The sequence below is a fragment of the Notolepis coatsorum genome (genome assembly GCF_963971535.1).
Source record: "Notolepis coatsorum genome assembly, chromosome: 5".
In the NCBI taxonomy this organism is placed as follows: domain Eukaryota; kingdom Metazoa; phylum Chordata; class Actinopteri; order Aulopiformes; family Paralepididae; genus Notolepis; species Notolepis coatsorum.
In genome coordinates, this window is record NC_140169.1 from 90,280,209 (window position 1) to 90,297,708 (window position 17,500).

Below are 17,500 nucleotides of genomic sequence, written 5' to 3' on the forward strand. Positions count from 1 at the left end.
ACAACCAACCCAACAACCAACCAACTAACCAGTCAAACAACCAACCAACCAACCAACCAACCAACCAACCAACCAGCCAAACAACCAACCCAACAACCAACCAACCAACCAACCAGCCAAACAACCCATCAACCAACCAACCAACCGACCAACCAACCCAACAACCAAAAAACCCATCAACGAACCAACCAACCAACCAACCAACCAGCCAAACAACCAACCAACCAACCAACCAACCAACCAAACAACCAACCAACCAACCAACCAACCAACCAACCAACCAAACAACCAGCCAACCAACCAGCCAAACAACCAACCAACCAACCAACCAAGCAACCAACCAACCAAACAACCAACCAAACAACCAGCCAAACAACCAACTAACCAACCAACCAACCAACCAACCCACCAACCCATCAACCAACCAACCAACCAACCAACCAACCAACCCAACAACCAACCAACCAACCAGTCAAACAACCAACCAACCAACCAACCAACCAGCCAAACAACCAACCCAACAACCAACCAACCAACCAGTCAAACAACCAACTAACCAAACAACCAGCCAAACAACCAACCCAACAACCAACCAACCTACCAAACAGCCAAACAACCCATCAACCAACCAACCAACCAACCCAACAACCAACCAACCAACCCATCAACCAACCAACCAACCAACCAGCCAAACAACCAAACAACCAACCAACCAACCAACCAGCCAAACAACCAACCAACCATCCCATCAACCAACCAACCAACCAGCCAAACAACCAGCCAAACAACCAACCAACCAACCCATCAACCAACCAACCAACCAGCCAAACAACCAACCAACCAACCCATAAACCAACCAACCAACCAGCCAAACAACCAACCAACCAACCCATCAACCAACCAACCAAACAACCAACCAACCAACCAACTAACCAACCAACCAACCAACCAACCAACCAACCAACCAACCAACCAACCCATCAACCAACCAACCAACCAACCAACCAACCAACCAACCAACCAACCAACCAACCAACCAACCAACCAACCCAACAACCAACCAACCAACCAACCAACCAGTCAAACAACCAACCAACCAACCAACCAGCTAAACAACCAACCCAACAACAAACCAACCAACCAGTCAAACAACCAACTAACCAACCAACCAGCCAAACAACCAACCCAACAACCAACCAACCAACCAAACAGCCAAACAACCCATCAACCAACCAACCAACCAACCCATCAACCAACCAACCAACCAACCAACCAGCCAAACAACCAAACAACCAACCAACCAACCGCCAACCCAACAACCAACCAACCAACCAACCCATCAACCAACCAACCAACCAACCAACCAACCAACCAACCCATCAACCAACCAACCAACCAGCCAAACAGACAACCAACCATCCCATCAACCAACCAACCAACCAACCAACCAGCCAAACAACCAACCAACCAACCCATCAACCAACCAACCAACCAGCCAAACAACCAACCAACCAACCCATCAACCAACCAGCCAAACAACAAAGTCAGAACTTAAGTAGAAAAAACTCTACTTTGTAAATAGCAGGCTGAAATAGCCATTGCGAACAGGAGCAAAAAGCAGGCTGAAATAGCCATTTCGAATAGGAGCGAATAGCAGGCTAACTAGCCATTGCTAACAGGACGAGGCTACTCACATGATCAGACAGGTATATGATAACCTTGGACATGCCGGAAGTAAGAGGATGTTGGTATACCTGAGAACTAACAACATTCTCATACCTAAAGCCAAACAAAGAGCGATAACAGTCCGAAAGGCCTGTGAACAATGTGCGCTGGTAAAGGGGACAAAACCTGAACCAGTGCCACATTCTTAGACGGGGGGGGGGCTGTCCCCCGGAGTCAGTGGACGACGCAGCGAATGGCAAAATGGAATATACTGACCCAGATCAGAACTCAGAAATGGAGGAAGACCGGGATAGGTCAAGCTCCAGAGCATCCTCAAGGTCCTCATCTAGATCAAGATCTAGGGAGAGAGTTCGGTACCCAAGGGACGAACCTCCTAGACCGACCTAGACCTCCTAGACCTCCTAGACCTCCTAGACCTCCTAGACCTCCTAGACCTCCTAGACCGGAGGCCCGCATATCCTGTGACATGGAGACAGAGAGACATCGGCCTGGACCCAGGTTACAGGGCGACGAGAGCCCTGAATGGACCTGAAAGAGAGAAAAGAAATGAGTCCTCTGTGGACCGTATCTGTGATGTCCTGCGAGGCCTACGGACAGGGTCACACGACCAGGCCAACCACACTTCAATAGAGGACTGCTGCTACAATTCTCGGGGACCCGTGGGGTCGCCCGAGAAGTGACAATTCAACCTACCTCAAACTATGGGAGAGATCCAAGAGGTCAGAGGGGGTGACCCCAAGATGACCAAGGGAACAACAGATGCAAGTCTTCCCGCCGGATACCAAGCAACAACGTGACCCCTATCCTGTCGGGCCGTCCAGCCAGGGAACAACAGATGCAAGTCTTCCCGCCGGCTACCAGGGTAACAGGGAACCAAGATGACAGAGGGGGTGTGGAGGGTCACAGCCACGTGACCCCGCAATCGCCATCTCGTCCCCCAGTACAGACGCTATTAAGACAATGGAAAATGACCGACCAGGATGACAGAGGGGGTGTAAAGTGTCACAGCCAACTAGTGACACTGGTTATTATGACATCCTGCTCTTATATATGATTATGGGGAATGTCTGTAGATTCTTCCTGGACAATGGAATCAATGGAATCAATACAATAGGTTTATTGTATATATTTGTTTTAAATCTAGGCATATGTTACTATAGGTGTCTAGATGTGATATGCATTCTGGCTGGTAAACACTAAACGCCCAGTCAGAAAGGAATTGAGAAGAAACACGTTATGTGTAAACACATGTGTAAACACATGTTAAGTGCCACAAGTCAACGAGTGACACTTTGTATAGTGTTCTTGTGTTTGTTGTGTATGATTGGAGCTATGTATGTGACCTGTATATTCTTTATACACTTTAAAACTATGTTACAGTTAATGTGCAGTCGGAATGGAGGCAGAAGTGCAGTCTCTGTTAGAGGGGGGGGGGATGTGCTTCTCTCTATCTGTGGCTTTGAGCTAAGAGCAGGCCCGAGCTGAGAGCAAGTCGGCACATGTTAACCCTGTCCTGCCTGCATAGAGTAAAACCAATGATAGGTACAAGTATGTGCATATATATGTGTACACTGTATACTATATATATATATGTACTGTATTATACATGTATGTGTACCTGTATATATCTGTATATGTATGTGTTAGGCTAATCATGCTAAAAAGGACCATGTACTATATAGCACACGCAGTCTCCCTCGTCTGCATCCCCTTGAGTTGGGGTGAGTGAGAACGAAGGGGGCCCCTTCGTAATGCCGGGAGGTGATGGCCTTGGAGACATCTCCGAGCAGGGTGCTTTCCACAGCAGAGACAAAGGGAGGTTGCACCATATCGTACTCTGTTCCAGCAAAAATGTTACAATTACTTTTCAAGTTACGGCCCAGTGGAGTAGGAGGGGAGGAGAGCTAGTCCCTACGTATTGTGCGTTGATTGGAGGGTGGAAAATTGCATCACTGTATTTGGACCAATGGCGAAGAGATCTTGAGAGCCTTTATAAGGGCTAACTCACTGGATCTCGGCAGAATTCCTTCAGATTTTCAGATGATCAGTTTTTTACAGAGTTTTGGAATTTCAGAGTTTTCCATGGCAGGCACAAGCAGGCACAAGCCGTGTCAGATGAGATGTTTTTGTTTTATACTTCTTTTAACTGAGTTGGACATTTCCAATGAAGTCTCTTTTGTAACTTGCTTTTTCTAAATAAAACAGCTTTTTCTAATATATCTTTTGAGTCCTTGGACTGATTTCTGGAGCCAGCAATGTGCCACGATGCCGGCCGACGCCCTGAGTTCCTATTGATGAAATAAAACCTTTTTTGAACCCACTTCGTATACATTCTTCTGACCATTCGGGTAAGCATTGAAATGTTTTGCATTGTAACTTTACCCATTTTTTAAGCATGATGAAGCACTGCCTCGTGATGTTTAGGATTTATGATGTAAGACTCTAGTAGAATGATCACATTATGTCTGTATCCACACAGACCCCTAAAAGAAAGAAATATATCATATGTAGGCCATGCGTGTATGTAAGCATATATATATTCTATATATATATATATATATATATATATATATATATATATATATATAATGTAGATTCTATATAATGGGCTTATTTAGTAAGGTTACAGTGGTAATACTTATTAAAAAGAAAGTAGTAATACAACCGAGCTCTCAATTGAGCAGTATTACAAGTCATTTTGTAAAATGAATCCTTCCCGGTGCAAATAAAATAATAGGCTCCGCAACTCCAATCACTTGACCTAAGGTCGATGACTGGGGGGGACGGAGCGGTGCGTGTGTCATGTCTGTCGGTCGGGTTTAACCCCTGCAGTTTGTGGATGCATTGAGTTCTGGATATCACAGACATCGCAGGACGCTGCTTGATGTTGAGATGAGCGGACCAATGAGTTATTGGGTTATCAATCTGACCGAAGGCTGACATGAGCATTTAACACCAACCCATAAAACAACCAACCAACCAACCAACCAAACAAGCAACCAACTAACCAACCAGCCAAACAACCAGTGAACCAACCAACCCACCAACCCACCAACCCATCAACCAACCAACCAACCAACCAACCAACCCAACAACCAACCAACCAACGAACCAGTCAAACAACCAACCAACCAGCCAAACAACCATCCAACAACCAACCAACCAACCAGCCAAACAACCAACCCAACAAACAACCAACCAACCAACCAACCAACCAGCCAAACAACCCATCAACCAGCCAACCAACCAACCAACCCAACAACCAAAAAACCCATCAATGAACCAACGAACCAACGAACCAACCAACCAGCCAAACAACCAACCAACCAACCAACCAACCAACCAACCAACCAACCAACCAACCAACCAACCAACCAACCAACCAACCCATCAACCAACCAACCAACCAACCAGCCAAACAACCAACCAACCAACCAATCAACCAACCAACCAACCAACCAGCCAACCAACCAACCAACCAACCAACCAACCAACCAACCAACCAACCAACCAACCAACCAACCCAACAACCAACCAACCAACCAACCAGTCAAACAACCAACCAACCAACCAACCAACCAACCAACCAGCCAAACAACCAACCCAACAACAAACCAACCAACCAGTCAAACAACCAACTAACCAACCAACCAGCCAAACAACCAACCCAACAACCAACCAACCAAACAGCCAAACAACCAGTCAAACAATATAATATAATAATAATAATAATTTAGGACCTGCTCCGAGGTCATCAATTGGCACACATGCGATGCATGCATGCAATTCGTATCTGCGATTAACCCATCCCGTCGTCCTTCCCCCCCAAGGGCAGCCGGGAGCAGACAGGCACAACGTGAGCCGCGCCAGGGGACCAATCCAAGTGCTCCTGTCCGTCTTCGTCAAGGACGCCACAGCGTTAGCGATCTTGTTGTTGTGCATGTTTTTCCATTGGGTTTATCTTATCGGGGGGAAACCCTTGCGAGCACGGGGAGAACATGCAAACTCCACACAGAAAGGCCTGGGAGATACCCCACCTGGGTAACTGGCACCATGGAAACCTGGTCCCCAAGCGGGATTCGAACCCAGGACCTTCTTGCTGTGAGGCGACAGTGTTAACCACTACACCACCGTGCCGAGTCAAACAACCAACCAACCAACCCATCAACCAACCAACCAACCAGCCAAACAACCAACCAACCAACCCATAAACCAACCAACCAACCAACCAGCCAAACAACCAACCAACCAACCCATTAACCAACCAACCAAACAACCAACCAACCAACCAACTAACCAACCAACCAACCAACCAACCAACCAACCAACCAACCCACCAACCCATCAACCAACCAACCAACCAACCAACCAACCAACCAACCAACCAACCAACCAACCAGCCAAACAACCAACCCAACAACAAACCAACCAACCAGTCAAACAACCAACTAACCAACCAACCAGCCAAACAACCAACCCAACAACCAACCAACCAACCAAACAGCCAAACAACCCATCAACCAACCAACCAACCAACCAACCCAACAACCAACCAACCATCCCATCAACCAACCAACCAACCAACCAACCAGCCAAACAACCAACCAACCAACCCATCAACCAACCAACCAACCAGCCAAACAACCAACCAACCAACCCATCAACCAACCAACCAATCAGCCAAACAACCAACCAACCAACCCATCAACCAACCAACCAACCAAACAACCAACCAACCAACCAACCAACCAACCAACCGACCAACCCATCAACCAAACAACCAAACAACCAACCCATCAACCAACCAACCAACCAGCCAAACAACCAACCAGCCAAACAACCAACCAACCAACCCATCAACCAACCAACCAACCAACGAACCAACCAACCAACCCATCAACCAACCAACCAACCAACCAACCAACCAACCAACCAACCAACCAACCAACCAACCAACTGTAAAGTGTCACAGCCAACTAAGTGACACTGAGGGTGACATCCTGATCTTATATATGATTATGGGGAATGTCTGTAGATTCTTCCTGGACAATGGAATAGAAACACGTTATGTGTAAACACATGTTAAAGTGCCACAAGTCAACGAGTGACACTTTGTATAATATTCTTATGTTCATTATATATGATTGGAGCCATGTATATGACCTATATATTCTTTATACACTTTAAAACTAAACTCTGGTTGGAAGACAGTGATTGTGTGAATCTAACCTATTTTTCACATGTAATAATGATGGAAACATATATACTGTAGGTATAAAGGTATAGATATGTATTATGCTATATTGATTATATGCTTTATCGGCAAATCATATGTTTCTGCTTAAGAATGAATTGCCTGGTCTGCATAGAGGTGTCTGTAAGAGCAAGCCTGCAGTAGGGAGTTAACCATAAAGAATGTGACCCTGAGAGGCAGCAGGAGAGGCCGCAGAAGAGGAAGGAGAGGAGAGCAGACTATAATGACTATAATGTAATGTAAACTAATGTAATATAGTACACCGAGTACTGTATTGTACCTGTAACCTATTGTACCTGTATATATCTGTATATGTATGTGTTGGGCTATGTAAGATATATTACGGCAGTCTGCCTCGTCCTCGTCTCAGAACGAAAGAGGCCCATGGAAGAAGGAGGAAAGTAAGGAAGTTAACCCTTACAGTAAGGAAGCAGAACAGACATGCATTCATGTTCAAATGAGGTAATGGGGTTTTTCCCAGTAGATGTAATGACTAGAAAGGGAGGGACACTTGCTGTGCACGTAAAGTGGAACGATTGGATGAGTATATACTGCGTATGGTGCGTTGACTGGCTAGCAAAATTGCATCACTGTATCTGAACCAATGACAAAGAGATCTGGGGCCCTTTATAAAGGCCAACTGGCCAGCTCACAGTCAGATTTTGAAGTTTTTACCAGTGTGTGACTTGGAAGACAAGATGCAGGCACAAGCCGAGATTAAGAGATGACATGTTTTGTTTTATATAATCTTTTAAACTGTAATGGATATTTTTTATATAGTCTTTTTCTGTAACTTCATTGAAATAAAAATGACTTTTTATAATCCATTGAGTTCTTGGACTGATCCCTGCCAGCAATGCCAGAAAATACCAGCCGCGCCCTGATTTCCTCTGAAGGTGACTATTTGTACTGGCAACATACTACAGATTGAATCACTTGACTGGTTAATGCTTTTCAGCTAAGAGATATAAATATATATGTGTATATGATATGTACTGATAAGAAATACTATACATGGAGATGGATGTTGTTTGCGGGTTCCGGTGTCTCTGTGTCCAGACTGACTCTGTCTTATGTGGGATCTCGACCGTCTGAATCACTGCAGGGTCAGACGGTCGGTTCCGTTGACGGAGGAGGAGGAGGAGGAGGACAGGAGGGGCCGGGGAGTGCAAACAATGATTACGTGTTAGTACAGTGGTAATACTTATTAAACGATGAAGTAATATCATCAAGCTTTCAAATGAGCAGCATTACAGACCATTCCTCACAAATGAGGACGGTGATGGTGGATGATATAATAGTTCTCCTAAACAAAACATTCGGTTTATTTCAAACAAGAAGAGATTAACAACTCTTCATGATTACATTTCATATCAACTGGATATCACAAGACCAGTGACTTGAAGTAATCTAGACAGAAATAGTAAATTGACTCGAGAACTTGGCGAGTTTAGCACCTCGCCGGGGGATATCGAGCGGCCGCAGGTTTATATCTCGAGTAGGTGATTGAGATATATAGAGGCGACCTGTAGCTTTCAACATGGCGTCCCTGGTTAGGGCTGAGATCGGTAAGATAACAGCCAAAATAAAATAAACTAGAAATATTGAAAAAAAAAAAAACGGAGAACCGAGTTTTAGAATACACCAGTCAAAGGATATTGATCTGTAGGGCCCTCGATGGAGAGCAGTGGCAAATTAAAGGCATCTGCATAGTGGGGGCATTGCTGGTGGAGTGGTTGAGCCCGCAAAATTGGATAAAAAAAAAAAAAAAAAAGGGGTAAAGAAAACCCTCTCTCTAAAATGTCTGGCAGTTTAGAGAGACAGAAGCGCAGTCAAAACGACCGTTCACAGAAAGGCGAGCTGGATGGCTACCTAGCCCAAAGATACCGTATGTGAGTATGGGAGACTGGATGTGAAGCGAAGTCAAAACGACCGTTCACAGAAAGATGGAAGCTAACTAGCACTACATCGGCTAACAAGCCAGTGCTAACACCCATGAGCTGGCTTTAGCCAGACGGAAGACCCATGAGCTAGCCAGACGGTGCGACCCATGAGCTGGCTAGACGGAAGACCCAGGAGCTGGCCGTAGCCAGACGGAAGCTAACTAGCACTACATCGGCTAACAAGCCAGTGCTAACACCCATGAGCTGGCTTTAGCCAGACGGAAGACCCATGAGCTAGCCAGACGGTGCGACCCATGAGCTGGCTAGACGGAAGACCCAGGAGCTGGCCGTAGCCAGACGGAAGCTAACTAGCACTACATCGGCTAACAAGCCAGTGCTAACACCCATGAGCTGGCTTTAGCCAGACGGAAGACCCATGAGCTAGCCAGACGGTGCGACCCATGAGCTGGCTAGACGGAAGACCCAGGAGCTGGCCGTAGCCAGACGGAAGCTAACTAGCACTACATCGGCTAACAAGCCAGTGCTAACACCCATGAGCTGGCTTTAGCCAGACGGAAGACCCATGAGCTAGCCAGACGGTGCGACCCATGAGCTGGCTAGACGGAAGACCCAGGAGCTGGCCGTAGCCAGACGGAAGCTAACTAGCACTACATCGGCTAACAAGCCAGTGCTAACACCCATGAGCTGGCTTTAGCCAGACGGAAGACCCATGAGCTAGCCAGACGGTGCGACCCATGAGCTGGCTAGACGGAAGACCCAGGAGCTGGCCGTAGCCAGACGGAAGCTAACTAGCACTACATCGGCTAACAAGCCAGTGCTAACACCCATGAGCTGGCTTTAGCCAGACGGAAGACCCATGAGCTAGCCGTAGCTAGACGGAAGCTAACTAGCACTACATCGGCTAACAAGCCAGTGCTAACACCCAGGAGCTGGCACGCCAGAAGCTAGCTCAGGAGAAGCTAGCACGAGAGAAGCTAGCTCAGGAGGAGCTAGCACGAGAGAAGCTAGCTCAGGAGGAGCTAGCACGAGAGAAGCTAGCTCAGGAGAAGCTAGCACGACCAACGCTAGCTCAGGAGGAGCTAGCCCAGGAGATGCTAGCTCAGGAGGAGCTGGCACGCCCAAAGCTAGCTCAGGAGAAGCTAGCACAAGAGAAGCTAGCTCAGGAGGAGCTAGCACAAGAGAAGCTAGCTCAGGAGGAGCTAGCCCAGGAGATGCTAGCTCAGGAGGAGCTGGCACGCCAGAAGCTAGCTCAAGAGGAGCTAGCACGAGAGAAGCTAGCTCAGGAGGAGCTAGCCCAGGAGATGCTAGCTCAGGAGGAGCTGGCACGCCAGAAGCTAGCTCAGGAGAAGCTAGCACAAGAGAAGCTAGCTCAGGAGGAGCTAGCACAAGAGAAGCTAGCTCAGGAGGAGCTAGCCCAGGAGATGCTAGCTCAGGAGGAGCTGGCACGCCAGAAGCTAGCTCAAGAGGAGCTAGCACGAGAGAAGCTAGCTCAGGAGGAGCTAGCCCAGGAGATGCTAGCTCAGGAGGAGCTGGCACGCCAGAAGCTAGCTCAGGAGGAGCTAGCACAAGAGAAGCTAGCTCAGGAGGAGCTAGCACGAGAGAAGCTAGCTCAGGAGGAGCTAGCACGAGAGAAGCTAGCTCAGGAGGAGCTGGCACGACCAACGCTAGCTCAGGAGGAGCTAGCCCAGGAGATGCCAGCTCAGGAGGAGCTGGCACGCCAGAACCTAGCTCAGGAGAAGCTAGCACAAGAGAAGCTAGCTCAGGAGGAGCTAGCCCAGGAGATGCTAGCTCAGGAGGAGCTGGCACGCCAGAAGCTAGCTCAGGAGAAGCTAGCACAAGAGAAGCTAGCTCAGGAGGAGCTAGCCCAGGAGATGCTAGCTCAGGAGAAGTTGGCACGGGTAGCTCAGAAGAAACTGGCGCAGCAGATGCTAGCTCATGAGAAGCTGGCGCAGCAGATGCTCGCTCAGGAGATACAAGCACACGAGACGCTAGCTCGCATGTTGAGACATCTCAAAGGACTAGAGATCCCCGAAAGGGCCTCAATGGACCAACTGATGGAAAGAGAAGTAAGGACCCCCGGTCAAGATCCAGGGTATAAGATGGTGGAGAAACTAATCCCACAGGTGCGAGGCGGGAGCATGTCTCTCAATGATGCAGCAGGATCAGTCATGAATGGAACACCTATGCAAGGATCATGCTCACTGCTTGAAAAGCTATTCAGAGGAGTCCCAGGGGGTAACCCACTGGCAGCCCGATGCGCAGCATGGTCACAAGACCAGTTACGTATCGAATGTATGCTGTATGACCAAGTTAAAATGCTATCTGACAAAAGGGGGGCCTCCCAGGAGTTCCCCCCGAAAACAACCAAGGACAGAACAGGGAAAAAGAAGTACCAATACCTACCTGCAGACGAGTGGGCCGCACTAACCCCAGAACAGCAAGCAGAGGTGAGGACAACAAGGGAGGAATTCAAAGCCCGGAAGGAGAATCAATAGTATCCTTACCCTCTGGGGCCCTGACACAAGTGACTCAAGCAAGTGCAAACTGCACTTGACATACAGCTCATCTGTCAAGAGGAATAATATAAAGTGTTATTGTCATTTAGGAAGAAACATGACATAGAATACTACAAAAGTTTTGTATATATTCTAAGTATAATATATAAAGATGTCCGTCCTTGCTCTAAACCCAGAGTAAAGTAAAGTGAATTTGTAATCTATTTCATTCGGAAGGGATTTCCTGACAGCAACCATTTGGTGGGTTAGCACCCTACCAGCCATATCAGCTGCATGAGATGTACACTCACCAGCACCTATGGGTAAAAAATTGAGACTCTGCAAACTCTCATCAAGCTCAGCACCTTGACGCGGGGGGACAGAGCGAGCATCAGGGTCTCTGTATCCGACGGGCCTATCAGATTTGTGGGGACTTGGAAGCCTCAGCATACAGGACGCTGTGGTGCTTGGGCGGCCAAGTCACTGGTTTATAGGTCTGTCAAAACGGATTGGAGGTTCCGGGGCTAAGAACATAAGTTCAAGTGAGTTGGGCTTTATACTATTTAAATAGGTATCAAAAACCGAAAGAATATGAACCGAAATGACTGCTGTCGGGTGCCTCTGGAGTAGAATTAATTACAGATTTGAAAAAAACCAAACGTAGAAGGTTCTACTCAAAGAAAGAATCACACTTAAAGTATATTTCTGTGATAGCAGTAAAAGTTTACTCACGACTAAAAAGTTATGTAATGTTTTCTTACAGTCAAAAAACGTAGAAGGTTCTACTCAAAGAAAGAATCACACTTAAAGTATATTTATGTGATAACAGTAAAAGTTTACTCACGACTAAAAAGTTATGTAATGTTTTCTTACAGTCAAAAAACGTAGAAGGTTCTACTCAAAGAAAGAATCACACTTAAAGTATATTTCTGTGATAGCAGTAAAAGTTTACTCACGACTAAAAAGTTACGTAATGTTTTCTTACAGTCAAAAAACGTAGAAGGTTCTACTCAAAGAAAGAATCACACTTAAAGTATATTTCTGTGATAGCAGTAAAAGTTTACTCACGACTAGAAAGGTACGTAATGTTTTCTTACAGTCAAAAAACGTAGAAGGTTCTACTCAAAGAAAGAATCACACTTAAAGTATATTTCTGTGATAGCAGTAAAAGTTTACTCACGACTAAAAAGTTACGTAATGTTTTCTTACAGTCAAAAAACGTAGAAGGTTCTACTCAAAGAAAGAATCACACTTAAAGTATATTTCTGTGATAGCAGTAAAAGTTTACTCACGACTAAAAAGTTACGTAATGTTTTCTTACAGTCAAAAAACGTAGAAGGTTCTACTCAAAGAAAGAATCACACTTAAAGTATATTTCTGTGATAGCAGTAAAAGTTTACTCACGACTAAAAAGTTACGTAATGTTTTCTTACAGTCAAAAAACGTAGAAGGTTCTACTCAAAGAAAGAATCACACTTAAAGTATATTTCTGTGATAGCAGTAAAAGTTTACTCACGACTAAAAAGTTACGTAATGTTTTCTTACAGTCAAAAAACGTAGAAGGTTCTACTCAAAGAAAGAATCACACTTAAAGTATATTTCTGTGATAGCAGTAAAAGTTTACTCACGACTAAAAAGTAACGTAATTACAGTCGAAACCTAAGTAGAAAAAATAGGTACCAGGTCACCTCAACCAGAAGTAACCTAATGTTTACTTAAAATCAGAATAAGTCCTGCTACTGGGACGGAAATGGAACCGGCGTAATAATACAGGCTGGTGTTATCAGCAGGAGCTGAGTCTATAAGAGGCTACATAGCCTGAATCTACAAGCTGGCTAACTAGCCGGAGCTAATACCAGACATAAACAGTAACTAACTACCCAGTCTGGACCGAGACAAGCACAACACAGGGTAGACCCCCTGTGCAAGAAGGAAGTGGACGGAAACAACAGTCCGAAGGATCTGTGAACAATGTGCGCTGGTAAAGGTGCGCTGGTAAAGGGACAAAACCTGAATCAGTGCCACACTCCTAGACGGGGGGGGGGGGGGGGGGGGGCGGTCCCCCGGAATCAGCGAACGACGCAGCGGATGGCAAGAAGGAATATACTGACTCAGGTCAGAAATCGGAACTGGAGGAAGACCGGGATAGGTCAAGCTCCAGAGCATCCTCAAGGTCCTCATCTAGACCTCCTAGACCTCCCAGACCTCCCAGACCTCCTAGACCTCCCAGACCTCCCAGACCTCCTAGACCTCCTAGACCGGACAGAGAGACATCGGCCTGGACCCAGGTTACAGGGCGACGAGAGCCCTGAATGGACCTGAAAGAGAGAAAAGAGATGAGTCCTCTGTGGACTGTATCTGTGATGTCCTGCGAGGCCTACGGACAGGGTCACGCGACCAGGCCAACCACACTTCAATGGAGGACTGCTGCTACAATTCTCGGGGACCCGTGGGGGTCGCCCGAGAAGTGACAAATCAACCTACCTCAAACTATGGGAGAGATCCAAGAGGTCAGAGGGGGTGACCCCAAGATGACTAAGTGGACCAAGATGACCAAGATGACGAAGACGACAACAACCTGGGTGCATCGGCCGGGAACAACAGATGCAAGTCTTCCCGCCGGATACCAAGCAACAACGTGACCCCTATCCTGTCGAGCCGTCCAGCCAGGGAACAACAGATGCAAGTCTTCCCGCCGGCTACCAGGGTAGCAAGGTACCAAGATGGCAGAGGGGGTGTGGAGAGTCACAGCCACGTGACCCCACAATCGCCATCTCGTCCCCCAGTACAGACGCTATTAAGACAATGGAAAATGACCGACCAGGATGACAGAGGGGGTGTAAAGTGTCACAGCCAACTAAGTGACACTGAGGGTGACATCCTGATCTTATATATGATTATGGGGAATGTCTGTAGATTCTTCCTGGACAATGGAATAGAAACACGTTATGTGTAAACACATGTTAAAGTGCCACAAGTCAACGAGTGACACTTTGTATAATATTCTTATGTTCATTATATATGATTGGAGCCATGTATATGACCTATATATTCTTTATACACTTTAAAACTAAACTCTGGTTGGAAGACAGTGATTGTGTGAATCTAACCTATTTTTCACATGTAATAATGATGGAAACATATATACTGTAGGTATAAAGGTATAGATATGTATAATGCTATATTGATTATATGCTTTATCGGCAAATCATATGTTTCTGCTTAAGAATGAATTGCCTGGTCTGCATAGAGGTGTCTGTAAGAGCAAGCCTGCAGTAGGGAGTTAACCATAAAGAATGTGACCCTGAGAGGCAGCAGGAGAGGCCGCAGAAGAGGAAGGAGAGGAGAGCAGACTATAATGACTATAATGTAATGTAAACTAATGTAATATAGTACACCGAGTACTGTATTGTACCTGTAACCTATTGTACCTGTATATATCTGTATATGTATGTGTTGGGCTATGTAAGATATATTACGGCAGTCTGCCTCGTCCTCGTCTCAGAACGAAAGAGGCCCATGGAAGAAGGAGGAAAGTAAGGAAGTTAACCCTTACAGTAAGGAAGCAGAACAGACATGCATTCATGTTCAAATGAGGTAATGGGGTTTTTCCCAGTAGATGTAATGACTAGAAAGGGAGGGACACTTGCTGTGCACGTAAAGTGGAACGATTGGATGAGTATATACTGCGTATGGTGCGTTGACTGGCTAGCAAAATTGCATCACTGTATCTGAACCAATGACAAAGAGATCTGGGGCCCTTTATAAAGGCCAACTGGCCAGCTCACAGTCAGATTTTGAAGTTTTTACCAGTGTGTGACTTGGAAGACAAGATGCAGGCACAAGCCGAGATTAAGAGATGACATGTTTTGTTTTATATAATCTTTTAAACTGTAATGGATATTTTTTATATAGTCTTTTTCTGTAACTTCATTGAAATAAAAATGACTTTTTATAATCCATTGAGTTCTTGGACTGATCCCTGCCAGCAATGCCAGAAAATACCAGCCGCGCCCTGATTTCCTCTGAAGGTGACTATTTGTACTGGCAACATACTACAGATTGAATCACTTGACTGGTTAATGCTTTTCAGCTAAGAGATATAAATATATATGTGTATATGATATGTACTGATAAGAAATACTATACATGGAGATGGATGTTGTTTGCGGGTTCCGGTGTCTCTGTGTCCAGACTGACTCTGTCTTATGTGGGATCTCGACCGTCTGAATCACTGCAGGGTCAGACGGTCGGTTCCGTTGACGGAGGAGGAGGAGGAGGAGGACAGGAGGGGCCGGGGAGTGCAAACAATGATTACGTGTTAGTACAGTGGTAATACTTATTAAACGATGAAGTAATATCATCAAGCTTTCAAATGAGCAGCATTACAGACCATTCCTCACAAATGAGGACGGTGATGGTGGATGATATAATAGTTCTCCTAAACAAAACATTCGGTTTATTTCAAACAAGAAGAGATTAACAACTCTTCATGATTACATTTCATATCAACTGGATATCACAAGACCAGTGACTTGAAGTAATCTAGACAGAAATAGTAAATTGACTCGAGAACTTGGCGAGTTTAGCACCTCGCCGGGGGATATCGAGCGGCCGCAGGTTTATATCTCGAGTAGGTGATTGAGATATATAGAGGCGACCTGTAGCTTTCAACACCAACCAACCCAACCACCAACCAACCAACCCATCAACCAACCAACCAACCAACCAACCAACCAGCCAAACAACCAAACAACCAACCAACCAACCAGCCAAACAGACAACCAACCATCCCATCAACCAACCAACCAACCAACCAACCAACCAGCCAAACAACCAACCAACCAACCCATCAACCAACCAACCAACCAACCAACCAGCCAAACAACCAAACAACCAACCCATCAACCAACCAACCAACCAAACAACCAACCAACCCACCAACCAACCAACCAACCCATCAACCAACCAACCAAACAACCAACCCATCAACCAACCAACCAACCAACCAGCCAAACAACCAACCAACCCATCAACCAACCAACCAACCAACCAACCAACGAACCAACCAACCAACCCATCAACCAACCAACCAACCAACCAGCCAAACAACCAACCAACCAACCCATCAACCAACCAACCAACCAACCAACCAGCCTAACAACCAACCAACCAACCCATCAACCAACCAACCAACCAACCAACCAGCCAACCAACCAGCCAAACAACCGACCAACCAACCAACCAACCAACCAGCCAATCAACCAAGCAACCAACCAACCAACCAACCAGCCAAACAACCAGCCAAACAACCAACCAACCAACCAACCAGCCAACCAACCAACCAACCAGCCAAACAACTAGCCAACCAACCACCCAAACAACCAACCAACTAAACAACCAACCAACCAACCCATCAAACAGCCAACCAGCCAAGCAACCAAGCAACCAACCAACCAGCCAAACAACCAACCAACCAACCAACCAACCAACCAACCAACCAACCAACCAACCAACCAGCCAAACAACCAACCAACCAAACAACCAACCAACCAACCAACCAACCAACCAACCAACCAACCAACCAACCAACCAGCCAAACAACCAAGCAAACCAAACAACCAAACAACCAACCAACCAACCAGCCAACCAACCAACCAGCCAAACAACCAGCCAACCAACCAACCAGCCAACCAACCAACCAGCCAAACAACCAGCCAACCAACCAACCAACCCATCAACCAACCAACCAACCCATCAACCAACCAACCCATAAAACAACCAACCAACCAACCAACCAAACAAGCAACCAACTAACCAACCAGCCAAACAACCAGTGAACCAACCAACCCACCAACCCATCAACCAACCAACCAACCAACCCAACAACCAACCAACCAACGAACCAGTCAAACAACCAACCAACCAACCAACCAACCAGCCAAACAACCATCCAACAACCAACCAACCAACCATTCAAACAACCAACCAACCAACCAGCCAAACAACCAACCCAACAAACAACCAACCAACCAACCAACCAACCAACCAACCAACCAACCAGCCAAACAACCCATCAACCAACCAACCCAACAACCAAAAAACCCATCAACGAACGAACCAATGAACGAACCAACCAACCAACCAACCAACCAACCAAC